Source organism: Pongo abelii, chromosome 21 (genome assembly GCF_028885655.2).
Source record: "Pongo abelii isolate AG06213 chromosome 21, NHGRI_mPonAbe1-v2.0_pri, whole genome shotgun sequence".
NCBI classification, from domain to species: domain Eukaryota; kingdom Metazoa; phylum Chordata; class Mammalia; order Primates; family Hominidae; genus Pongo; species Pongo abelii.
The window spans coordinates 45,862,858-45,870,353 of NC_072006.2; the positions used below are offsets into that span (position 1 = coordinate 45,862,858).

General features: G+C 44.1%; 1 long non-coding RNA gene across 1 annotated transcript; it reads right to left on the reverse strand.

Annotated features, from left to right (window-relative positions):
* Positions 1 to 257: 257 nt before the first annotated feature.
* LOC129052236 (uncharacterized) lies at positions 258 to 7,238 on the reverse strand. Its single transcript, XR_008517179.1, has 3 exons — positions 7,074 to 7,238; positions 6,805 to 6,898; positions 258 to 3,289 (listed from the first exon to the last, which is right to left on the reverse strand). It is a non-coding gene; the product is annotated as an uncharacterized LOC129052236 (long non-coding RNA).
* Between the last annotated feature and the right edge of the window lie 258 nt (positions 7,239 to 7,496).

Below are 7,496 nucleotides of genomic sequence, written 5' to 3' on the forward strand. Positions count from 1 at the left end.
CATGTTGATTACATTGAGAGCACGATCAAGATACAAAGCGTTTCTAGTCGAGAAGACTTTCCTATTGTGTTTTGTGTGATAATATCTAATTTAATAATGAATTAAAATTGTGCATACCTTTTGAAACTTGATATACACATATTACATGCTATTTATGTAAATGCTAAAATAGTTTTATTCTAAACATTAAATAATACTTTAGCAAATATAATTTAAATAATGAAGCAGGTGCTGTCCGCATTCTGTGTCCTCTCAGATCCGTTCCTTGTCCTCCTTCTGCTTTGCTCTGTGCCACAGTGAGACAGACCTCCCAGGCTCCTTTCTTGGGCTCCTCTGCCAGCTGGGTTACAGCTAGCTTGAACATGGGAGGCAAGAGATGGGAGGACAGGAAGAAAGGAGACCTCAGGTGTTTCTCCCCCGACTCTGCCACAGGTGGCATCTTCAGCAGTCGCTGCATCTTCTTCTTGACTCCAGCTCTCATTAGATGTGCTTACCATGGTCCCAGTTTGCTCCAGTGACCCTAAACCCTGAGCACCAGTAACATCACCTCCTTTTGTCCTTACAGCCTAGGGCTGGTAGCGGTTTCTGCTATTGCTAAGCTCTGAGTTGCTTCACCATCTTCGATTTGGCTTATCAGCTCTTCTGTCACTTGGAAACCCAAATCTCAGCATTAAATTGCATGTTTTCAATACTTAGAATGGTTCTGTTTTCCATTCTGTTGAACCCTGCCTGATAAATGCAATGTTACTTAAAAGGTATCATGGATGGAGGATTTTTGTTGTTTGAACTGAGGATGGCCACTTTCTGAAAGAAGGTACAAGGAATCAGAAGCCAAAGTTTGCCTGGATCTTGCAGGAATATGGCGGGGGGCAGGGGTGTGGGGAGGATCTTGAGCTTCCTGGCTCTAAAATTAACAGCTTCGGGGAAAGGATACCCAGGTGGCAGAGAACAATGGTGAGAGGGCCATCCCTATCTGGTAGTACTCTTTGGTGGCAAGCAACAGAGACACACTTAGGCTAACTTAAGCAAAAAGGGATTTATTGGAAGACTATAAGAAAAGTCACAGAATTGTAAAGAAAGCTGAATAGGTCAGCTTTTGGAAAGAGGAAAAAGGGCATCTCAGGGATCTAGGGAGTAGGAATTAACAGTCCCTTTAGGAAGCTTGGACGGAGTAGCTGTACTATAAGGTCATCATTTTCATTCCTGGATCATTCTGCTCAAGATTCAAAATCCAGAGAGGGAAAGGGTCCAATGGGTTCAGCATAAATTAAGTGCTTCCTATTGCCCAGGGGAGAGCAGGACCCCGAGGTTATGTGCAATGCAGGCAGAGATTCCCCCCAAAGACAGAACAGCTTGAAAACTGCGTTATTTGCACCCTGGGCCTACCATAAAAATCAGAAGTAGGGAATGAAGAAATGGCCCAAGGAAAGTAGAATAATCTTCCTCTACAGCCAAGAAACTAGCCAAGAACCCAAATGGAGGTTAATCTAAGGATCCAGTGGCTATACCTTGAGACACTGGCTGGGGCCCAGATGATCCACGTGGACTTGCTTCCACTTTTGTGCCAAAGACAGCTCTGCCTGCCCCCAAGTAACTTGGGACCCAACAGGACTAAACCAGTCAATTCTGGGGATGGACGAGATGAGGATGCAGTGGTAGGGACAGATCCTCAGACAGGAGGCCAAAGCGTAGGACATGGATAGGACCTACTCACTTTGTTCTTAGGGTGTGTTAGCGAGTAACATTTGTTTGTACTCAGAGCTCTTTAGCAAAGAGTTATTTAATATGTGATGTCATTGTCCCTGAAAGCCACACTCAAGAAGTACCCAAGGGCCCTGGTCAATAAAAAAAAATTATATCTTCACTCTCTATGGTGGAATTGTTGGGTGAAAGCAATGACAGCATGAAAGGGATTACGAATGTTTTACTGGGATCAAGTGGGTATCAGCTGTGCCCACACATGGGGGTATGGCATGTCTGGTTATATCTGTATTGAGCTTGCCAACCAGACATCAGTTTGCATAAGGGCTTCTTGGGAGAAAACTCACCCTTAACCAAGAGGAAACCAGAGAACAAGCTGACCTAGTAAACGGGACCCTCATCTTGGGTAATTCTAGTTCAAAGAGGAGACTTCCATTCAGATTTGTGTTCAGTAGGCACATGTCTGAATCTTAAGGTGGTGGTGGAGGAGGGAGACAGAGAGGGGAGGCATACACACACACACACACACACACACACACACACAGAGAGAGAGAGAGAGAAAGGGGAGGGATATAATAAATTCTGAAATTTGAAAAATGAAAACATGCTGTAAGTGGGAAAATTGGAAGAGCTGCCACGCTAGATACTTGGTCAAGCCCTGTCTTCAAGCAGTTCAGCTGTGGATCTGTCATTGATTCTCAAGGCCTGGCATCTTGTGTATCTCAGCATTTTTGGCAGTGTCTGGAAGAAGAGAGCATAACTGAGCAGATGCAGCTGTGCTCACTGGAGCGTGGGTGGAGCCAAAGAAGAATATACCTGCGAAGCTTTCAGGATCACCTCCCAGGCTTGTAAATACGTGGGCCCCTGAATGATCTGTTGTGAGGCTGTTATCTAGAAGCAGGAGTTTGGGATTCGAAGCTAGGGTCGAGGGCCATCAGAATACAAAGTACTGGAGAAAGAACATTCCAGGCAGAGGGAATGGCAGGGCATGGAGATATTAATAGCCTGAATGCATCTTGTAGTACAGGCCCAGTTGCTCTCATTTGAAAAATGTCTAGCCATCTTCATCTTGGTGGTGAATCTGCAGTGGAAATACCTTGGCTGGTACTTGCACCCATGTTAAAGAAGCCCAGTTTCTTGAAGGCTGAGTATGTGGTTCAACCTGGGGGCCAGCTGGCCTCTCTCCCTCCTTCTGAATGCTTCCCTTCCTTCCTTTGTCTGTGTCCCTTTCTCTTTCCCTCTTCAGTCCTTTTCTTCTATAAGACCAATGCTTTGCAGTAGCTACCTTCAGGAAAGCTGATGGTTCATGCCTTCCAGGAGAGAAAGTTCACAAATTGCAACATGGTTTTGTTTTTGTTTTTTGTTTTAAAGCTGAGCAGCAGGATCACAGAACCTGCAGGTTTGCTGTCTGCTCAGCAGGACAAAGAGAGCAGAGAGAGGAACATGAAAGCCAAGCGGACCAGAAGAAAGGAAAACATGAAGGAGGCTCATTTAAAGGGGGAGGAGACTTTGCTTAAGATACTGGCTTGGGGGAGGGTGACTGCACCAAGCATGTGCTGTTTCCAGTGTCCAGATGGTGTCATTTGCCCTGCAAAACAAGTAATAGACAACATGATTTTGATGCTCAGAAATAAATGTGTGAGTAAGTCATTTGGGGGAAATGATGCCCATGGCTGTTATACTTAAAACAGAAGAGATTCAACTACATTTGAAAACAACTGCCCTGCCTTGCTGGCCTCTAGTTCATTTAAATGCTGTATTTACATTGTTACCAGCTGTATTTGCACAACTAGAACTTCCACCTGCTTGATAATTTACTTAGGGTACATATTGTATTTACATGGTATAGACTAGAATAGGGAAACTGGTCATACCTGTTTAGGGCTGGAAAGAGCAGCAGCTAACCTGAAATTTTCATCTTGGCAGACCCACTGACTTTGCTATAGGTGCTGGCACATAGTAAATACTGTATTATAATAATAATAATAATAATAATAATAATAGTTAACTCTCATGGAATGCTTTAAGGTATGGAGAGTTTCTATAACTTACCCACAGTTAAACAGCTATTCATGTACTAAAGCCAGCATCTGAAACCAGGCTGGATCTGGATGTTTTAGTACTGGTTGTTCTTCAGCATAAAGACCCCTGGTTCAAGATGGCAGATTGAACAAGTGCAATTGATTACTAACCCTCTCTTCCAAAACCCTACAAAAACAACACTGCAAGAAATTGTAAAATGTTTAAATGTACGAAGACAAAGAGTGTGGGAGAGCAGACATATCCCTATCCCTAAGCAGCAATACAATTTTAGAAGCTGGAAAGCAGATGAATGAATGGTGGCTGACTTCGCAGACCCAGAAAGCTGAATCCTAAACTGGCAGTGAGAAAAGCCAAGAAACAGTAACCTGATTTCATGGCAGAAACTCCCCAAGGCTCAGGAATTAGTGGCACCAGATGGGGTTGAAACAGGAAGATTGGTTCAAAGTCTGATATGCAGATTCCTAGATCCTTTCTTTAACCCCAGCAGAAGATTGCATGTTTATTTTCTGGTGGAGGTAAAAGAGGGTTTCTGAATCGGGGGTGCCAGGTACAATTGAGGGCTGTGATATTCCCTGATAATAGTAGGGAAATTAGATTTACATTTGCATACTGACTGTGAGATTCCCACCCTTTTCTTCTCTCACAACTGCTAGAATGCTTGCAGCCAGAATTATTACCCTTGAGGCGGGAGAGTGGGAGACCCTTTTCTCTGGGAAATATGACCAGCCTGAGAAGGAGGACCTCACAAATGGATCCAGGAGGATCACCAAACAGTGAAGCCCATAGACCACGTGCCCAAGCCAAGTGCAAAGAGCTTTTGATCGGGTTTTTCATGCTTTACTCTTAAGCATGACCAGGCAACCTAAACACTTAAACCTAAGCCTAACCCAAACATCGAATTATCCAAGCAACTATTACAGAGCAAAAGGGGCTTTCTGCCTGATGCACTAGAAGCCATTACTAAGACACCGGGCTTTTGAGAAAAGAAAAGATTTTTATTGTAAGTTGACTAACAAGGAGACAGGAGTCCAGCTCAAACTTGTCTCTCTGTGCTGACTTTCAGGCAGTCATTTTATTAGAAAAGGTTTAGGGAGTGAGTTCTGGGATTAGCAGGTGATTGGTGGAAGAAAAGGGGAGGTCTGGACGGTCCTTGGGCATGTGCAGTTATCTTTTTATGCTACCTCGTGGAGCACATGTGCAAATTTAGGGGGAGTTAGCATGAAACGTGGCGGAAATTCAAGCTGCGATTCAGCAAACTGGTTCTGCGCACACTCTGGTTGGCCATATTGGTTCCGTTTGATTCCAGCCAGTTTTGCTATCTCATAAGCAGAGGAAAGTTTAGCATTTCAGCAAGTTGTTTCTTTTCTTATTTGTTGTTCTGTGCAAACTCAAGAATTTCTGTTAGTCATTGAACAGAGAGAGCCAATGGAAGGAAATTATCAAAGAAATAACTGAAATCTATTGAAAATAATTGAAATATTCCAGAAAAGAAAGGCATGAGTTTCCAAATTTAAAGATTCCAAAGAGTGGCCTACATAAACTCTGGAGATATTTCTATCTCAAGTCACATCTTTCTTTTTCTTTTTTTAGATGGAGTTTCACTGTCGTTGCCCAGGCTGGAGTTCAATGGCATGGTCTTGGCTCACTGCAACCTCTGCCTCCCAGGTTCAAGTGATTCTCCTGCCTCAGCCTCCCAAGTAGCTGGGATTACAGGTACCTGCCACCACGCTTGGCTAATTTTTGTATTTTTAGTAGAGACAGGGTTTCACCATGTTGGCAAGGCTGGTCTCGAACTCCTGACCTCAGGTGATCCACATGCCTCGGCCTCCCAAAGTGCTGGGATTACATGTGTGAGCCACTGTACCTGACCCAAGTCACATCTTTCAGAAGTATCAGATCACTGGTGACAAAGAGAACATCCCCAAGTATTTGAAGAAAGGCTCCAGTGTGAAAGATAAAGACCCACACTACTACATGCAATTTTGAGGAATTTGGGATGATGTAGGAAGAAGATGATATTAGACACTGCACTCATGAAGAAAAGGACAGGATGTTATGAAAGGGGGACTGATCGTTTTAAAAAAGAGGCTGTCAGAATGAAAATAGCTGTAACGGGACAGATAAAACTATTTTCCTTGGATATTTAGTGGATCTTGCCCCATGGTGTTGGATCTGCCACTTGAGAAGTCTGATGCCATTATGGTTTTTGACATTTTCTATGAAAGTTGCTTTTACTCTCCGGAAGCTTTTAGCATCTTTTCTTTGTCACCAGTGATCTGATACTTCTGAAAGATGTGACTTGACATGGAAATATTTCCAGAGTTTATGTTGGCCACTCTTTGGAATCTTTGGAAACAACTCATGCCTTTCTTTTCTGGTATATTTCAATTATTTTCAATAGATTTCAGTTATTTCTTTGATAATTTCCTTCCATTGGCTCTCTCTGTTCTTTATTTTTGGAATTCCAATTATTCACTTGTTGTGCCTTCCTCATTGGTGCTCAAGTTCTCTTATATTTAGGCCAGGTGTGGTGGCTCACATCTGTAATCCCAGCACTTTGGGAGGTTGAGGCAGGCGGATCACCTGAGGTCAGGAGTTCAAGACCAGCCTGGCCAACATGATAAAACCCCCATCTCTACAAAAAATACAAAAATTAGCCAGACGTGGTGGCAGGTTCCTGTAGTCCCAGCTACTCGGGAGACTGAGGCACAAGAATCGCTTGAACCCAGGAGGCGGAGGTTGCAGTGAGCCGAGATCACCCCAAAGCACCCCAGCCTGGGCAATAGAGCAAGACTCCGTCTAAAAAAAAAAATCTCTTATATTTCCTCTGCTATTGTTTACCTCTTTAGCTGTTTGTCCTTCAAAGAGATTTCCTTATTTCTAGGAGAATCCTAGAGAAGAAGCCCCAGGAAGTATGGACTGGAAGACTGGGGAGGCAGGCCCTCCAAGAAGACAGTAGCATCCCCTGATGTGGCATCCACCTTCCTCTAGTGTTTGAGATGTGGGTGTGGTAAGTTGGCATTGGAAGGAAATCCCTGTCTGACTCTTGTGCTACCATACCTGGGACCCTGGAACAATGCTCTTGTCTTCAGCCCCTCTTCAGCTTTCCCATTGTTTAATCCAAGCCTTTTCCATTTTGCCTCTACAATGGAATCTAAGGATAGAGAATGGGATAATTGGGGATATGTGATTGTCTCCTGAATCCGAGCCTATTAATATATCCTTCTAAAGGCATTGTTCCTACTGACCACCCCAAAGAACTGGATTCCATGAGCGTCCAGCAAGTGACTAAGATTCCAATTTAGGCCTTCTCTTCTAAGAGCCAGTACCTGGATAAAAGGCAAAATTCAACCTGATAGTCTCCTATAGCAGTTTAGGGAACCACAACTTGTCAGGAATACAGGACAGCAGGATTTTTGTTAGGCCTCAGGTAACACACCGCTGCCTAGGCCTTGCTGCGTCCTGGGATGCCAGAGGACTTGTTTCCTTAGCTACAATAATCATGTGACAGGAACACACAGAGATTCAGAGATGTTGCTTAGCAACCGTACTGCACCTGCTGGGGCTCTGGGCCAGCAGCTTGGGCCAGGGAGCCTGGCTTTGAACTTGGAAACTCCCATAAGGGCTGTCAAAAGGAGGAAGACCTAATTTGGGGAGACTGTTTTGGCCCTGGGCTTTTGCAGAGATGGTAAAGGTACAGATGGGGAACTGAGGCAGAGGGAACTGGCTTTCCCATAGTAATGGAGAAGGGT